At 39.3% G+C, this 17115-nt stretch overlaps 1 long non-coding RNA gene across 1 annotated transcript; it reads right to left on the bottom strand.

Annotated features, from left to right (window-relative positions):
• Positions 1-250: 250 nt before the first annotated feature.
• LOC143008007 (uncharacterized) lies at positions 251-1031 on the bottom strand. Its single transcript, XR_012964543.1, has 2 exons — positions 913-1031; positions 251-477 (listed from the first exon to the last, which is right to left on the bottom strand). It is a non-coding gene; the product is annotated as an uncharacterized LOC143008007 (long non-coding RNA).
• Between the last annotated feature and the right edge of the window lie 16084 nt (positions 1032-17115).

Genomic DNA, 17115 nt, shown 5'->3' with positions numbered 1-17115 from the left:
TGTTCAAGGTTGTTTTGCTTTAAATTTGCAATAGTATGACATGGGTGTGTGCATACCAATATTGCCTTCACAACCCAACGAGCAACACCAGCACAGAGACCCAAAAAATAAACACCTCGTCACCTGGACTTTTAGGACACAGAAACCTTAAATCTCACCATTCTCAAATCTGGCCAGAAATGTGTCCATTGACTATTCAAGAACTAGTTAATACGTTTTGAAAGTCTTGAAACCTCATATCATTTGTCGACTGTGGATTACACCTGTCATCGTGGAACAGGACACAACCTATCTTTGTTCAAAAAAAGCTGAGCTTACAGTTATGGTCACATTGTTAGCAGCCTGTAAAGATAGATGCAGTGTTTCTTAAATATAACAGAGTGGTCATTTCTATTTACAATGCTCCCCACTGGGTACACAGAGACATAAATCATCACATCAGAAAGAGCTGTACCTGAAAAGCAGGTTATCGCTTCACTTCAGCAGCAGCAGTCCAAAAAAATAAAAAATCAGACACACTGTGAACACTTCTAATACGTCTCCTGCATCACAGGAATTAAAGACCCAAACAATCAAAATATCAAGAAGCTACAACAAGTTATCAAGCTTTAGAGCTTAAATAGCTACTCGGGTGCATGTTGAGAGCTTTTCAGGCTACATAATTTCGATGTTAAATAGTTTGATTAAGTGTGCGACAGCTACACAATCAATTCAAAAATGAGATAAAACAAAACACAGCTGATATATCTGTGTGGCTGTGTGTATGTGTATGTGTATTGATTCTTTGATGTATATATGAAATGGATAATTATAGATCATTTGTTTCTTAAATCGATAATTTAAGAAACAAATTTATACCTATACACCCACATATACAAACCCACATGTTTATATAATATATTGCATACTTACAACAAATTTAAAAAACTGCTTCTTCTTTGTAGTAGGGTTCTTTTAATTTTGTGTATCTGTTCAGAGTCTTCTCATTTAATCCATCTCACATTAGTGGCAGTCTTGAATGCACACCATGGACTTTTATACACAGCAGTGACATCACATGACGCACAGATGATGAGTATTTCAAAAATGTCCTCCCACCCTCACCACGGAAAGCAAAGTCTAAATCTGAAGATTATCTCAGAGTCAATTGTTTCCTTATTCTCTTGGCTAAATTCCATGCCTGACTCACTTTTCATTGTTCTGTGAGATGAGTTTCTGCATTCCACTCACCTGCCGTGTTTCGTACCTTGTTGAGGTTCCAGTTCTAGCAGAAATGCTAGCAAGTCATTAAGGGTACCAAATGCATAAATGCATATAAAACATGGATATGTATCAGAAATACAGCATAAATACAGTACTTTACAAAACCAAAGTTATTGCACATTATGTGTACATGTTATGTAATCAAACCATCTCTCAATCCTAATTGGCCAATTAATTACAGTCATACATTTATTTTTTTTCTTTTCATGGACAAAGTGGGACCTCTGACCAATTCATTCTAGTGTAAATACATTACGGTATTGAATTTTGACAAAACCCTCGTGAGTCTTTAGTGATGTCATTGGTGCTCTGTTGTCCTCTCATGTGACATTTCTGTTCAACAAGAGAAAACAACAATTTCTAAGGTAATCTGGTTTTCTCTTGTACTTGTAGCAGACTTGTTTTTCTGTTCTACAAGCAGTTATAGAATTCATATTTATTAAAATTCCTGATGAGATCATTCTGGTTGGGGTAAGTTATTAATAATAGTGTATCTATGAATTGCTTCTGTGATAATTAATCTCAAAATGAATTCAACAAATTAGCACTTACCAAAATGTATTTTCAATTGGCTAATTGATTAATTTAATTATCATTAAAATTCGAAGTTTGAGTGACTTTGTGAAATGTTTCCAAAGTTATAATTTTTTGAAAAATAATAATTGTTTGTGTGTGATCATGAGTTGTTAAAGACTTGAAATTTAAACTTCATGACTTGGACTGGACTTGGGACTTGTCAGTTTTTATTTGGAACTTGACTTGGGACTGACTGGGAATTGTCCTGATGGTGTGGGTCTGTAAAGCCGTTTCAGACACTCTATGTGTATACAAATACAATTTACTTAACTTGACTCTTATGGAGTGTTGTGACATCAAAATGACACATAGATGAAGAATTTAAAAAAAAATGTCTGGCACTAAAGCCGAAGACATACATCGGAATTATAAGAAGCTATGCGTTGTCATCATTTACCTTGTCAGGTTCTGGGCTGAGTTCCAACACTGACTTCTTTCTTTTGATCTGAGATGAGGTGTGTTGTTGTTTCTGAAGAATCTCCGCCTAAATGACGTATCCAAAACTACTTCTTAGATTTCTTTTTGTTTTGAATACCATTTTACAGGTGCCTAATTTAGTCCATCTCACAGTAACACATCATCTGTGATACTGGTGAATGAGGTCAGTCAGGTATGATGGGCCAGTGCATGATGTGCTTTAAAAGTGAAGAGAATTAATTAATTGTTTACAAATGTGTTAGACAATGGGTAGTCAGTGAAGATGGTACATGATATGTTGAGATGCTCACAACCTTAAGAGCAGGTGCTGAGGTGGATAGCAGTGTTCTGGCCCAGTTGGATTTAACTACATAATTTTTTATTACTTTTGGAGGAATTAATGACAGACAGTGAGTTAATGGCCGGGTGGAAGATAGATGACTTGATAGAAATGTATACACTTGTGTATCAAGAAAGTTGAGACTGTGGTGTCAACGATCTGACCAGGAAGGAGGATGTAGATGATGGATAGGAGTGGTCTAACTACTAAGTCCTGTGTGACAAGGTGGAGCTGTAATGGATTGATTGATGATTGATGACATAAAAAATGTAGAGATGACGAATTCTTTAAAAATGTTCCAGCACTGTAGCCAAGGACATAAAAGCACTAATTATAAGAAGCTATGCATTGTCTTTAGATACCTTCCTACTTACCGTCAGTTTTTAGGCTCAGTTCCATGACTTACCTGCAGGCTCACTTGTGGTTCCTGGTATCTACAAAGTAGAATGGGAGGCAGAGCCTTCAGTTATCAGGCTCCTCTCTTGTGGAACCATCTCCCAGATATGGTCCAGGGGGCAGAAATCTCAGAGTAGGCTTAAAGACTTTCCTTTTTGCCAGGCTTGCCTTGGACCAGCCCCTACTTATGAGGCTATAGACCTAGACTGCTGGGGGACTTCCCAAGATGCACTGAGCTCCTCTCTCCTCCTCCCTTCTCTATCTGCATATCCATGTTATTGCATTATCACTGCATTTCACTACCCTTACTTGTTATCTAATAATCAGAGATAAACCACAGTTTACATTTGTTTGCTCTCTAATGACATGTAGGTGTAGCCGTAACGGTCTGCAGGCTTCGACTACACTGCGTTGTGTTCTGGTGCACAATCACACACGAGACACTGGCATACTGTGGACTCAGGTTTATGCTTGTTTTCAATTTTCACACAAAGAGCAAAACGTCATATGGGTTGTTAATCTTAGCAACAACACGCCTCTCACAGTCAAGTTCAATGCAGACTATAAATCTGAAACTATGAAAAAAAATAAAAATACAACATAATGTTTGAAAAGACATTTACAAATATCCAGACTTAACACGAGGGCTATCCTGTATAACTATAAAATCATATAACAGACTTGAATTAACAATGTACTGAACGTGGTAATGGAAGTATAACACATAAACATACCTGTTGGGTACCTTTTAGGGTGGTGGCACTTTTTCTCTCAAACTTTTTTTTACTTTGAAAAGTTTTACCGCCCTAATGACGTGTAGGCACATAGCAAAATTATGTGAGGGTTGTGAATCAACCAGTGTACAGGGCACCAGTTGAGATAGTTAGATAGAAGTTATAGGTGTTTTTTGTGAGGGCTTTATGGCCAAAAATGAGTGTGAATGAGCATTACTTTTGAGTTTGGGGAAATGGGCTTGCATCCTCGATTTAAATGAAGGAAGGGAGAGAGGCAGGTGTGTGAAGCAGTGACAAAAACCTTAACGTTGTTTTTCTAGCAGTAAAAATGGATGATGTGATAGTGGATGATATTACCCCAATCACAGACAAAAGACTGATTTGCATTACATTTGCATTACCAGGTGACCTTTTCTGGCAGTGTTGGGGACGCTACTTTGAAACTATAAGCTACTTAAGCTTCTTAAAAACTAAAGCAGCCAAGCTCTACTTCTAATAAAGTAGTACTACTTCAAAGGGCAAAAGTAAATATGTATTTTATAGTGAATAACTAGACAAATGTGGAAAACATTTAGTGTATAGAAAAACTGCATTTCCATCTGAAGAAGGATAAGGTTACAACAACCACAAACAAATTGTTACAAATTATTACAAGACCAAAAATGGGTTGTTCTGTGACGCAGTGTGATGCAGGAATGCCTAGGATTAATACTAAACCAAAGTGAGATTTTTCCACAGTCTGTCAAAAATATTGTGATACCCCTGAGGTTTTGACCTCAATGCAGGTTTTTCAGGCATGTTTCAGTCAACATGTTTGAGAATTCAGCGTGAGCAACGCATTTTGAATAAACTGTCTGTTACTGTCTTTGTCACTGAAGCCCCTTTGAGGGAGTTTTGTAGATTTTCTGTATCCGGTTATCAAGTTATATATTATAAAGTAGGGCTGCATTTCAAAATAACATATACATAAAAAATAAATAAATTCCATGTGAAAATTGTGCATGTTCAAATAAAGTGCTTAACTTCAATAAACTTAGAATAAAATAAAGAAAATGGAGGAAGAGCTTTTATTTCCCATTTGGTGATTCACATCATGCCTGTTTCAACCAGTTTTACAGGTAGTAAATCTCAACACAAAAAGAGAAGAGACAAATCCCAGCCGCTCTGAGGGAACACTGATGAGCAGGGTGTTGGGCAGTGAATGGGTGACTCCTGGTGGATTGCTCACATTAGACTCTTAGACCACTTTGTTTCTATGATCTCACTTCAGATTTTAGCGGCTATGTTTGTTCAAAACCTTAATGTTTTGTTTCATAATGCCGTTTCACATTGCCACTTTTAATAAGTGCCACTGTTTCTGAACATATGAGACACACCACACTGGTTAAGTGTGAATATGAACAGAAATAATTCCGGATTATTAAGAGCTCTATTTTTGCTGCACACTTTTCTTTTTTTGGAGCACCATTTTTGTCTCACTTTCTCCGTCTCACTCCTGTTTCTCAACTTCCTCCAGCTCATTCAACTGTATATCTCTCTTGGTTTTCTCTTACCCCTCTATCGCTCTTTCTCTTTCTTTCTACCGTCTCTAACTTGCCTCTAACTCTCTCACCTGTTTGCACTGTTTACCACCTGGAATGCACAAACTTGATTGGCTGAGTAGATCACGCGGGATGGCTTAAATCGCAGCCAATTGGTCTGTGCTTTTTGCCCCGTCTTTTAAATTAGAACCGACCGTGTCCATCAGTTTAAATAACCGCTTTCCAGTTGTAACATAGTCTTACAATTTGAGCATTTACGTTGTTCCATTACAATCTGAATGTCTCTTTTGTGAACTTTCTGGATCAAAGTGTGTAGCTGTAGGTGAAATCAGCAGAGCTGTCTGTTGCATGGCACTGAATAAATCTGAATGGCAATTTGAAGACCCTTTCCTAGGAGTAGAAGCCACTACTAGACATTCTCCTCCTCTCCCCCTCTCTGTAGGTTTATGACTGAAAGGACTTAACCACAATGAATTGGGACCTTGTCATGGACCTTTAGCCTAAGAACTACAAAACAATTTAATCAAAAATGTGCCCCTAAGCATTCTAAGAAAGGCATTTAGAAAATATGTGGAACAAGAGGTGAGACTGTCTAAATCCATGAAAACTGGTAAATAACTATAATGTGTGGTTCAGGATATGACAAATTCTTATTTTAGTGTTTTAAAGTTAAGAAAGCATTTTCTAGGCTTTTAGGCATATATGTAGGCATACTTGTTTACTGTAATGAAGTACAGTAATAATTTAGTTCAGTGTTTTTGGTGTAGGTTTTGGTGTAAAAATACGCTTGTATACATTACATTTACAAGACCGCATATTGTTTTAGAAAGATACATTTTTATGTGACACACCTTTTAGTTTTTTCTGAGTGAACAAATGTTAGTCACTGGCTGGTGAGTTAGTGGTAAAAATGACTGATTAGATGCCATTGTCAAATGAAATCTAGGAAATGATGAGGCAGGGTTTGATTGACTGTAGACATGACAAAAGTGTTTATTGAAAACATCTCTGAATTCATATAATTGAGTTTTACTTTACCAACCAAATAGATAGATATTATTTTAAAACAACAACTGTATTCTGATCATAGGGAAGACATACATTTCTCACAAAAATTGTACTGAGAAGCTCACAGAATACATTTTGTTTGATTATGAAAATAAATATGAAAATCGGAGATTTGGATTATGTGAATTGTAACAAAAGAAACATTTCCCAGAAGTTGAATATAAACTCAGTCTGGTGGATATTACTTAGTTTTATGGTTAGGTATACATTAAGCATTTGATGGCCACATGGGGTCTAAAGTTAGAATAAAAGGTTGAACTCAACAAGTAATTTAGCAAAGCAAATATACGGACATAATATGAGAATTGGTATGAATGATTTTCTTGGTGTATCTGTCCATGTTAGTTTAGTGTCCTTGGTTAGCTTGACAATTCAATGAGCCTGGTGAGCCGACTAATTTCATTCTGTCCACAATGGGATCCCGGGATATAGAAACACCCATTCAAGTTTCCAAGTGACCAAGTTGTCTATTACTGTGTACATGGACAGCAAAACCTAACCCACTCTTGTAAATCTGTCTCGTCGTTGTTATTATTATTGTTGTTGTTGCTGTTGTTATTAAATGGCACTGTCCTTTTAATTCCATTAAGTCCAGCCATTTTCCTTTTGCCTTTCAGATGGTCATCAGCACTGGCACTACTGCTGGCTTGACAGAAGCCATGACAACACCACCAGGAAGGACGCAGTGATGAGACTGATCTTATGACTGATTCCACTGGAAATTTCTACAAGAATAAAAAAAATAAAAAATAAACACAGAATATTATATTTCAGGAATAAATCTTTGGATTTGTGAAAATTTGTATGACACAGCAGTAAATATTGCTTACGTATGCCATCCACAATAATGGAGTCTGTCTCAATGTCGAAGCCTGTGATGCTTGAAGCAACAGACAACAGAACATTTGCGACCAGAGTAGCATTAGGAACCGATGTGGCATTAAATACCATGGTGATTTCGTTGACGATTGATCCACGACTGTAAAAAGAAAAATATTATTTAACATAAATGTTTCAAATTTTCTTACATTTTCTCCTCAAGTAAAGAAATGACCAATTACCGGAATGAGTCCACAACCAGGCTTTTGAAGGAGGGGAATACCCTACTGTATGCCGGTGAGAGCTATACAAACAAAAAATAAATGACGGCTTAGGCAGTTTGCAATGGTTATCTGCTCTTGTTTTGCAGAGAATACCAAAATGTGCATTCATAACATTGAATGGAGGAAGGAAGCTGCCTTCTTATATTCCCCCTGATGTTAATGAAGGATAAGGAATGTAATATTAAGTATAACTTAAGTATATTTTCAGAGACATGTAATTGACGTTTCATTCTCTGGGGGAAACTTACGCTGTTCTTTATCAGTGAAGCTCGAGTTTTAAAAGCCTGAGAAGATTGATTCAACAACTCTGATGTAAAAGTTTCGTTGGATCGAAATGACAGCTGCAGTGTTCCAACTGCTGCTGTAGTAGTTGCAGTGGTTGTAGTTGCAGTGGTTGCAGGTGCAGTTGTTGTAGTTGCAGTTGTTGTAGTTGCAGTGGTTGGTGGTGCGGGAGTTACTACAGAAAAAGTTGAAAGAAAAACATGTAACACTTTCTCTGCTGTACCAGAAAAACAATTGCCTTTCCCAAAATTATTGTGTAGTTCATAAGTTGGAAATTTGTCAAAATGCAAAGTAGTGATAGACAGCGGTATTCACCTTGTGTGATCATTCTTTATAACTTTTTTCTTTTTAACACCAAACAGTGAAAGATTTCTTTAGTTTTGTTTCTAAACTTATTTCAAAAAACTAATGCTTACTGCTTTCATTTTTCAGAGCAGGATATTTTAGGATTTGATACTGATGAAGGAAAAGGAAATGGTACTAATACTTACCAATTACTGAGACAGAGTTGGGATCAACGGTGACGTTGAGGGTGTTGTTTTTCACAGCATCTATGAAGGTGGTTAAAACTTCACTGCTCTGTGGGACTGCACCAGCAGAAGAGTTGAACTCAATGTCGATTTCAACTAGAGTGTTATTGAGTGGTTGTTTTGATGACTTCTCCCTGCATAGCAAAACCAAAAATGAATACATCACAGATTAACAGAAATTATAATTAACGACAATGGTGATAATTATTCAAATGTATCATTTGATGTTTCATTGGAAGCTGAAAAATTTATGAAGTCTTACCTGAAAGCTTTAATTTTGCAAGCTGTGAAACGTTGGCTGAATATCCTTTTATAGACTTGATTACACTGCAGGAGGAAAATAAATAAATAAATGATTTAGGAGGCTTTTATATTAAAATTGTAATATCACAATCTAATGATATAATAATAATAGTATAAATTGAACAGAAACCAAATATGAATGGAATGTATTTTCAATGAAGCTGTCCTCCAAATAATTCAATCACAACACCAACACATTGAAAAAGATTAACTCACGCCAGGGAGGATTCGTGCACTCAGCTTTTTGAATCTTTTACTGTTTCTGTCTGTGAGATCTGGATTGAATTCTTCAGCAAGCTGACTTTCAATAGAAAAAACAGCAACAGAAGGTGCGGCCGTGGTTGTTGTTGTAACGGGCGCTGCCGTAGCTGTTGCTGTCACGGGTGCGGCCGTAGCTGTTGCTGTCACGGGTGCTGCCGTATTTGTTGTTGTCACGGGTGCGGCAGTAGTTGTTGTTGTGGGTGCAGTTGTAGTTGTTGTGGGGACAGTTGTAGTTGTTGTGGGTGCAGTTGTAGTTGTTGTGGGGACAGTTGTAGTTGTTGTGGGGGCAGTTGTAGTTGTTGTGGGTGCAGTTGTAGTTGTTGTTGTGGGGGCAGTTGTAGTTGTTGTGGTTGGCGCAGTTGTAGTTGTGGTTGTGGGTGCTGTTGTAGTTGTTGTTGTTGTGGGGACAGTTGTAGTTGTTGTGGGTGAAGTTGTAGTTGTTGTGGGGGAAGTTGTAGTTGTTGTGGTTGGCGCAGTTGTAGTTGTGGTTGTGGGTGCTGTTGTAGTTGTTGTTGTTGTGGGGACAGTTGTAGTTGTTGTGGGTGCAGTTGTAGTTGTTGTGGGGGCAGTTGTAGTTGTTGTGGTTGGCGCAGTTGTAGTGGTGGTTGTGGGTGCAGTTGTAGTTGTTGTGGGTGCAATTGTAGTTGTTGTGGGGGCAGTTGTAGTTGTTGTGGGGGCAGTTGTAGTTGTTGTTGTGGGGGCAGTTGTAGTTGTTGTGGGGGCAGTTGTAGTTGTTGTGGGTGCAGTTGTAGTTGTTGTGGGGGCAGTTGTAGTTGTTGTTGTGGGGGCAGTTGTAGTTGTTGTGGGGGCAGTTGAAGTTGTTGTGGGTGCAGTTGTAGTTGTTGTGGTTGGCGCAGTTGTAGTGGTGGTTGTGGGTGCAGTTGTAGTTGTTGTTGTGGGTGCAGTTGTAGTTGTTGTGGGGACAGTTGTAGTTGTTGTGGGTGCAGTTGTAGTTGTTGTGGGGGCAGTTGTTGTGGTTGGCGCAGTTGTAGTGGTGGTTGTGGGTGCAGTTGTAGTTGTTGTTGTGGGTGCAGTTGTAGTTGTTGTGGGTGCAGTTGTAGTTGTTGTGGGGGCAGTTGTAGTTGTTGTGGGGGCAGTTGTAGTTGTTGTTGTTTGGGCAGTTGTAGTTGTTGTGGGGGCAGTTGTAGTTGTCGTGGGTGCAGTTGTAGTTGTTGTGGGGGCAGTTGTAGTTGTTGTGGGGGCAGTTGTAGTTGTTGTTGTTGGTGCAGTTGTAGTTGTTGTGGGGGCAGTTGTAGTTGTCGTGGGTGCAGTTGTCGTTGTTGTGGGGGCAGTTGTAGTTGTTGTGGGTGCAGTTGTAGTTGTTGTGGTTGGCGCAGTTGTAGTGGTGGTTGTGGGTGCAGTTGTAGTTGTTGTGGGTGCAGTTGTAGTTGTTGTGGGGGCAGTTGTAGTTGTTGTGGGGGCAGTTGTAGTTGTTGTTGTGGGGGCAGTTGTAGTTGTTGTGGGGACAGTTGTAGTTGTTGTGGGTGCAGTTGTAGTTGTTGTGGTTGGCGCAGTTGTAGTTGTGGTTGTGGGTGCAGTTGTAGTTGTTGTTGTGGGTGCAGTTGTAGTTGTTGTGGGGACAGTTGTAGTTGTTGTGGGTGCAGTTGTAGTTGTTGTGGGGGCAGTTGTAGTTGTTGTGGTTGGCGCAGTTGTAGTGGTGGTTGTGGGTGCAGTTGTAGTTGTTGTTGTGGGTGCAGTTGTAGTTGTTGTGGGTGCAGTTGTAGTTGTTGTGGGGGCAGTTGTAGTTGTTGTGGGGGCAGTTGTAGTTGTTGTTGTGGGGGCAGTTGTAGTTGTTGTGGGGGCAGTTGTAGTTGTTGTGGGTGCAGTTGTAGTTGTTGTGGGGACAGTTGTAGTTGTTGTGGGGGCAGTTGTAGTTGTTGTTGTTGGTGCAGTTGTAGTTGTTGTGGGGGCAGTTGTAGTTGTCGTGGGTGCAGTTGTCGTTGTTGTGGGGGCAGTTGTAGTTGTTGTGGGTGCAGTTGTAGTTGTTGTGGTTGGCGCAGTTGTAGTTGTGGTTGTGGGTGCAGTTGTAGTTGTTGTTGTGGGTGCAGTTGTAGTTGTTGTGGGGACAGTTGTAGTTGTTGTGGGTGCAGTTGTGGTTGTTGTGGGGGCAGTTGTAGTTGTTGTGGTTGGTGCAGTTGTAGTGGTGGTTGTGGGTGCAGTTGTAGTTGTTGTGGTTGGCGCAGTTGTAGTGGTGGTTGTGGGTGCAGTTGTAGTTGTTGTGGGGTCAGTTGAAGTTGTTGTTGTGGGGGCAGTTGTAGTTGTTGTGGGGGCAGTTGTAGTTGTTGTGGGTGCAGTTGTAGTTGTTGTGGTTGGCGCAGTTGTAGTTGTGGTTGTGGGTGCAGTTGTAGTTGTTGTTGTGGGTGCAGTTGTAGTTGTTGTGGGGACAGTTGTAGTTGTTGTGGGTGCAGTTGTAGTTGTTGTGGGGGCAGTTGTAGTTGTTGTGGTTGGCGCAGTTGTAGTGGTGGTTGTGGGTGCAGTTGTAGTTGTTGTTGTGGGTGCAGTTGTAGTTGTTGTGGGTGCAGTTGTAGTTGTTGTGGGGGCAGTTGTAGTTGTTGTGGGGGCAGTTGTAGTTGTTGTTGTGGGGGCAGTTGTAGTTGTTGTGGGGGCAGTTGTAGTTGTTGTTGTGGGTGCAGTTGTAGTTGTTGTGGGGGCAGTTGTAGTTGTCGTGGGTGCAGTTGTCGTTGTTGTGGGGGCAGTTGTCGTTGTTGTGGGGGCAGTTGTAGTTGTTGTGGGTGCAGTTGTAGTTGTTGTGGTTGGCGCAGTTGTAGTTGTGGTTGTGGGTGCAGTTGTAGTTGTTGTTGTGGGTGCAGTTGTAGTTGTTGTGGGGACAGTTGTAGTTGTTGTGGGTGCAGGTGTAGTTGTTGTGGGGGCAGTTGTAGTTGTTGTGGTTGGTGCAGTTGTAGTGGTGGTTGTGGGTGCAGTTGTTGTTGTTGTGGTTGGCGCAGTTGTAGTGGTGGTTGTGGGTGCAGTTGTAGTTGTTGTTGTGGGGGCAGTTGTAGTTGTTGTGGGTGCAGTTGTAGTTGTTGTGGTTGGCGCAGTTGTAGTTGTTGTGGTTGGCGCAGTTGTAGTGGTGGTTGTGGGTGCAGTTGTAGTTGTTGTGGTTGGCGCAGTTGTAGTGGTGGTTGTGGGTGCAGTTGTAGTTGTTGTTGTGGGGGCAGTTGTAGTTGTTGTGGGGGCAGTTGTAGTTGTTGTGGGTGCAGTTGTAGTTGTTGTGGGGGCAGTTGTAGTTGTTGTGGGGGCAGTTGTAGTTGTTGTGGTTGGCGCAGTTGTAGTGGTGGTTGTGGGTGCAGTTGTAGTTGTTGTTGTGGGGGCAGTTGTAGTGGTGGTTGTGGGTGCAGTTGTAGTTGTTGTTGGGGCAGTTGTAGTTGTTGTTGTGGGGGCAGTTGTAGTTGTTGTGGGTGCAGTTGTAGTTGTTGTTGTGGGGGCAGTTGTAGTTGTTGTGGGGGCAGTTGTAGTTGTTGTGGGTGCAGTTGTAGTTGTTGTGGTTGGCGCAGTTGTAGTTGTGGTTGTGGGTGCAGTTGTAGTTGTTGTTGTGGGTGCAGTTGTAGTTGTTGTGGGGACAGTTGTAGTTGTTGTGGGTGCAGTTGTAGTTGTTGTGGTTGGCGCAGTTGTAGTGGTGGTTGTGGGTGCAGTTGTAGTTGTTGTTGTGGGTGCAGTTGTAGTTGTTGTGGTTGGCGCAGTTGTAGTGGTGGTTGTGGGTGCAGTTGTAGTTGGTGTTGTGGGTGCAGTTGTAGTTGTTGTGGGTGCAGTTGTTGTTGTTGTGGGGGCAGTTGTAGTTGTTGTGGGGGCAGTTGTAGTTGTTGTTGTGGGGGCAGTTGTAGTTGTTGTTGTGGGGGCAGTTGTAGTGGTGGTTGTGGGGGCAGTTGTAGTGGTGGTTGTTGGGGCAGTTGTAGCCGCTGTTGTTTGTGCTTCAGTTTGTGGTATGGTTGTTAGATAAATGAGACCTGTTTTTAGAGAAGACAAAGAGGAAAATGAATTGATTTTCTCACAATTGGTCTTTTGTAGATCTTTTTTGGTCTTTTCTTTCTCTTTATTCAATAACTGTTTAGTGCCCATAAAAAGCAACCTACCACATACACTATCGGTCATCATATATCTTATTCTTAGCCCTTCACTTTCATAAATACGTACTCACAATGACACATATTTTACCATCAGACAAGGGGACAAATATAAGTCAAGTTTAATTATCGCCCAATATCACATAGAGCTCGAACAAGCTTCCTCCAAAGACAAAGAAGAAAAAACCCAAAGGGGTGAATCCTTCCCTGTCCAGCCGTAAAACAAGGGGCAAGGAAAGGGCATGATTTACAAATTGTAATAGTACAAGAAAAGACAACATGAAGAGAGAGGGAGAGAGAGTTACACAGCAGCTCTTACCCATTAGAATCAGCATTGTGGAGAGAAGTGGTCTGACATCCATCTTGTTTTCCTTTAGATCTATAGAATAATTAAAATATAAAACAATGCAAAGGCTGGACTTGCATGAAAAAAACATTTGCAATATCTGTCTATCAATGCCTTTTTTAAATTTTGCCAAAGTTTCAGTCACCCAATGTTCAAGGTTGTTTTGCTTTAAATTTGCAATAGTATGACATGGGTGTGTGCATACCAATATTGCCTTCACAACCCAACGAGCAACACCAGCACAGAGACCCAAAAAATAAACACCTCGTCACCTGGACTTTTAGAAACCTTAAATCTCACCATTCTCAAATCTGGCCAGAAATTTGTCCATTGACTATTCAAGAACTAGTTAATACGTTTTGAAAGTCTTGATAGGAAACCTCATATCATTTGTCGACTGTGGATTACACCTGTCATCGTGGAACACGACACAACCTATCTTTGTTCAAAAAAAGCTGAGCTTACAGTTATGGTCACATTGTTAGCAGCCTGTAAAGATAGATGCAGTGTTTCTTAAATATAACAGAGTGGTCATTTCTATTTACAATGCTCCCCACTGGGTAGACAGAGACATAAATCATCACATCAGAAAGAGCTGTACCTGAAAAGCAGGTTATCGCTTCACTTCAGCAGCAGCAGTCCAAAAAAAAATAAAAAATCAGACACACTGTGAACACTTCTAATAAGTCTCCTGCATCACAGGAATTAAAGACCCAAACAATCAAAATATCAAGAAGCTACAACAAGTTATCAAGCTTAAGAGCTTAAATAGCTACTCGGGTGTATGCTTTTCAGGCTAGATAATTTCGATGTTAAATAGTTTGATTAAGTGTGCGACAGCTTCACAATCAATTCAAAAATGAGATAAAACAAAACACAGCTTATATATCTGTGTAGCTGTGTGTATGTGTGTTATGGTTACTATATGTATATATATATATATATATATATATGCTACTAATATGTATATATATGCTACTAATTTATAAATAAATGAATTAAAACTCAGCTATATATTCTATTCTATATATTCTCTCTCTATACAAACATATATATAACTGTGTTTTATTTCATTTATTTATAATTTAGTAGCATTGATTCTTTGATGTATATATGAAATGGATAATTATAGATCATTTGTTTCTTAAATCGATAATTTAAGAAACAAATTTATACCTATACACCCACATATACAAACCCACATGTTCATATAATATATTGCATACTTACAACAAATTTAAAAAACTGCCTCTTCTTTGTAGTAGGGTTCTTTTAATTTTGTGTATCTGTTCAGAGTCTTCTCATTTAATCCATCTCACATTAGTGGCAGTCTTGAATGCACACCATGGACTTTTATATACAGCAGTGACATCACATGACGCACAGATGATGAGTATTTCAAAAATGTCTTCCCACCCTCACCACGGAAAGCAAAGTCTAAATCTGAAGATGCTCTCAGAGTCAATTGTTTCCTTATTCTCTTGGCTAAATTCCATGCCTGACTCACTTTTCATTGTTCTGTGAGATGAGTTTCTGCATTCCACTCACCTGCCGTGTTTCGTACCTTGTTGAGGTTCCAGTTCTAGCAGAAATGCTAGCAAGTCATTAAGGGTACCAAATGCATAAATGCATATAAAACATGGATATGTATCAGAAATACAGCATAAATACAGTACTTTACAAAACCAAAGTTATTGCACATTATGTGTACATGTTATGTAATCAAACCATCTCTTAATCTTGAACACTTATGTTCCCTAATTTGCCAATTAATTAAAGTCATACATTTATTTTTTTTCTTTTCATGGACAAAGTGGGACCTCTGACCAATTCATTCTAGTGTAAATACATTACGGTATTGAATTTTGACAAAACCCTCGTGAGTTTTTAGTGATGTCATTGGTGCTCTGTTGTCCTCTCATGTGACATTTCTGTTCAACAAGAGAAAACAACAATTTCTAAGGTAATCTGGTTTTCTCTTGTACTTGTAGCAGACTTGTTTTTCTGTTCTACAAGCAGTTATAGAATTCATATTTACTAAAATTCCTGATGAGATCATTCTGGTTGGGGTAAGTTATTAATAATAGTTTATCTATGAATTGCTTCTATGATAATTAATCTCAAAATGAATTCAACAAATTAGCAGTTACCAAAATGTATTTTCAATTGGCTAATTGATTAATTTAATTATCATTAAAATTCTAAGTTTGAGTGACTTTGATAGACAAAGCAATGCACACCTGATTCATGTAAATATTTTGAACTTTGTTTCCAAAGTTATTTTTTAGAAAAAAAAATAGTTTGTGTGTGATCATGAGTTGTGAAAGACTTTGAAATTTCAACTTTATGACTCGGACTGGACTTGGGACTTTCTCAGTTTTTATTTGGGACTAGACTTTGGACTTGGTAATTTTCCTGATGGTGTGGGTCTGTAAAGCCCTTTCAGACACTATGTGTATACAAATACAATTTACTTAATTTGACCCTTATGGAGTGTTGTGACATCAAAGTGACACATAGATGAAGAATTCTTAAAAAAAATTCTGGCACTAAAGCCGAAGACACACATCGGAATTATTAGAAGCTATGCGTTGTCATCATTTACTTTGTCAGGTTCTGGGCTGAGTTCCAACACTGACTTCTTTCTTTTGTTCTGAGATGAGGTGTGTTGTTGTTTTTGAAGAATCTCCGCCTAAATGACGTATCCAAAACTATGAATACACTTAAAGAGACAGTACACCTGCACTGCAGGTTTTGTAAGTTTATTCCGGTAACTATCGTACATGGATGTTCTGCTTTATCAGGTGGACAAAAGCACAGGTACAAGTGTGGTAGTGCTATGTCCCAAAAGTGGTGGGTTCCCCATTCATAGGAATGTCACTCATACTGAGCTCATACCTCATCTGTCACCTGTAAAACTGTGTGATTGTCTTCTGATTTTACTTTACAATTGAAAATGTGGCGAACGAACAAACGGCTCAACTGACAACAGTGCATAAAACAATCAGAATAAAAGCCGTTTTTAAAAGCTTCATTTCTTCATAGCTTGAAGGGTGAAATAAGGTGAAAGGAGGTTTCTGTTGTGGGTCTGTGTTATGCTGAGGGTTGAGTAAAGGACCACACTGCCAGGGAGTCAACAGTTTATTTGGCAAAAAAACTAAAAACAACACAGTTTATTTGTTGATGCACAGTACTTCTGACATAGTAGAGAAACAAAACTAACAGTCTCTTGCTCTCTTAATTAGCACACTGTGCCTTCTTAGATTTCTTTTTGTTTTGTACACCATTTTACAGGTGCCTAATTTAGTCCATCTCACAGTATTAAATGAATTAATTAATTGTTTACAAATGTGTCAGACAATGTGTAGTCAGTGAAGATGATATGTTGAGATGCTCACAACCTTAAGAGCAGGTGCTGAGGTGAAATGCAGTGTTCTGGCCCAGTTGGATTTAAATACTTAATTTTTTATTACTTTTGGAGGAATCAATGACAGACAGTTAGTTAATGGCCGGGTGGAGATCGATGACTTGATGGAAATATACACTTGTGTATCATGAAAGTTGAGACTGTCGTGTCAACGATCTGACCAAGAAGGAGGATGTAGATGATGGATAGGAGTGGTCTAACTACTAAGTCCTGTGTGACAAGGTGGAGCTGGAATGGATTGATTGATGATTGATGACATAAAAAACTGTTCCAGCACTGTAATCAAGGACATAAAAGCACTAAGCTATAAGCTATACATTGTCTTAAAATACCTTCCTACCGTCAGTTTTTAGGCTCAGTTCCATGACTAACCTGCAGGCTCACTTGTGGTTCCTGGTATCTAAAACATTGAATGGTAGGCAGAGCCTTCAGATATCAGGGTCCTCTCTTGTGGAACTATCTCCCAG

Source organism: Genypterus blacodes, unplaced genomic scaffold (assembly GCF_046128005.1).
Source record: "Genypterus blacodes isolate CSIRO-AG114 ecotype Tasmania unplaced genomic scaffold, CSIRO-AGI_Gbla_v1 ptg000011l_1, whole genome shotgun sequence".
Lineage (NCBI taxonomy): Eukaryota > Metazoa > Chordata > Actinopteri > Ophidiiformes > Ophidiidae > Genypterus > Genypterus blacodes.
This window is presented reverse-complemented; position numbering and strand designations above follow the sequence as displayed.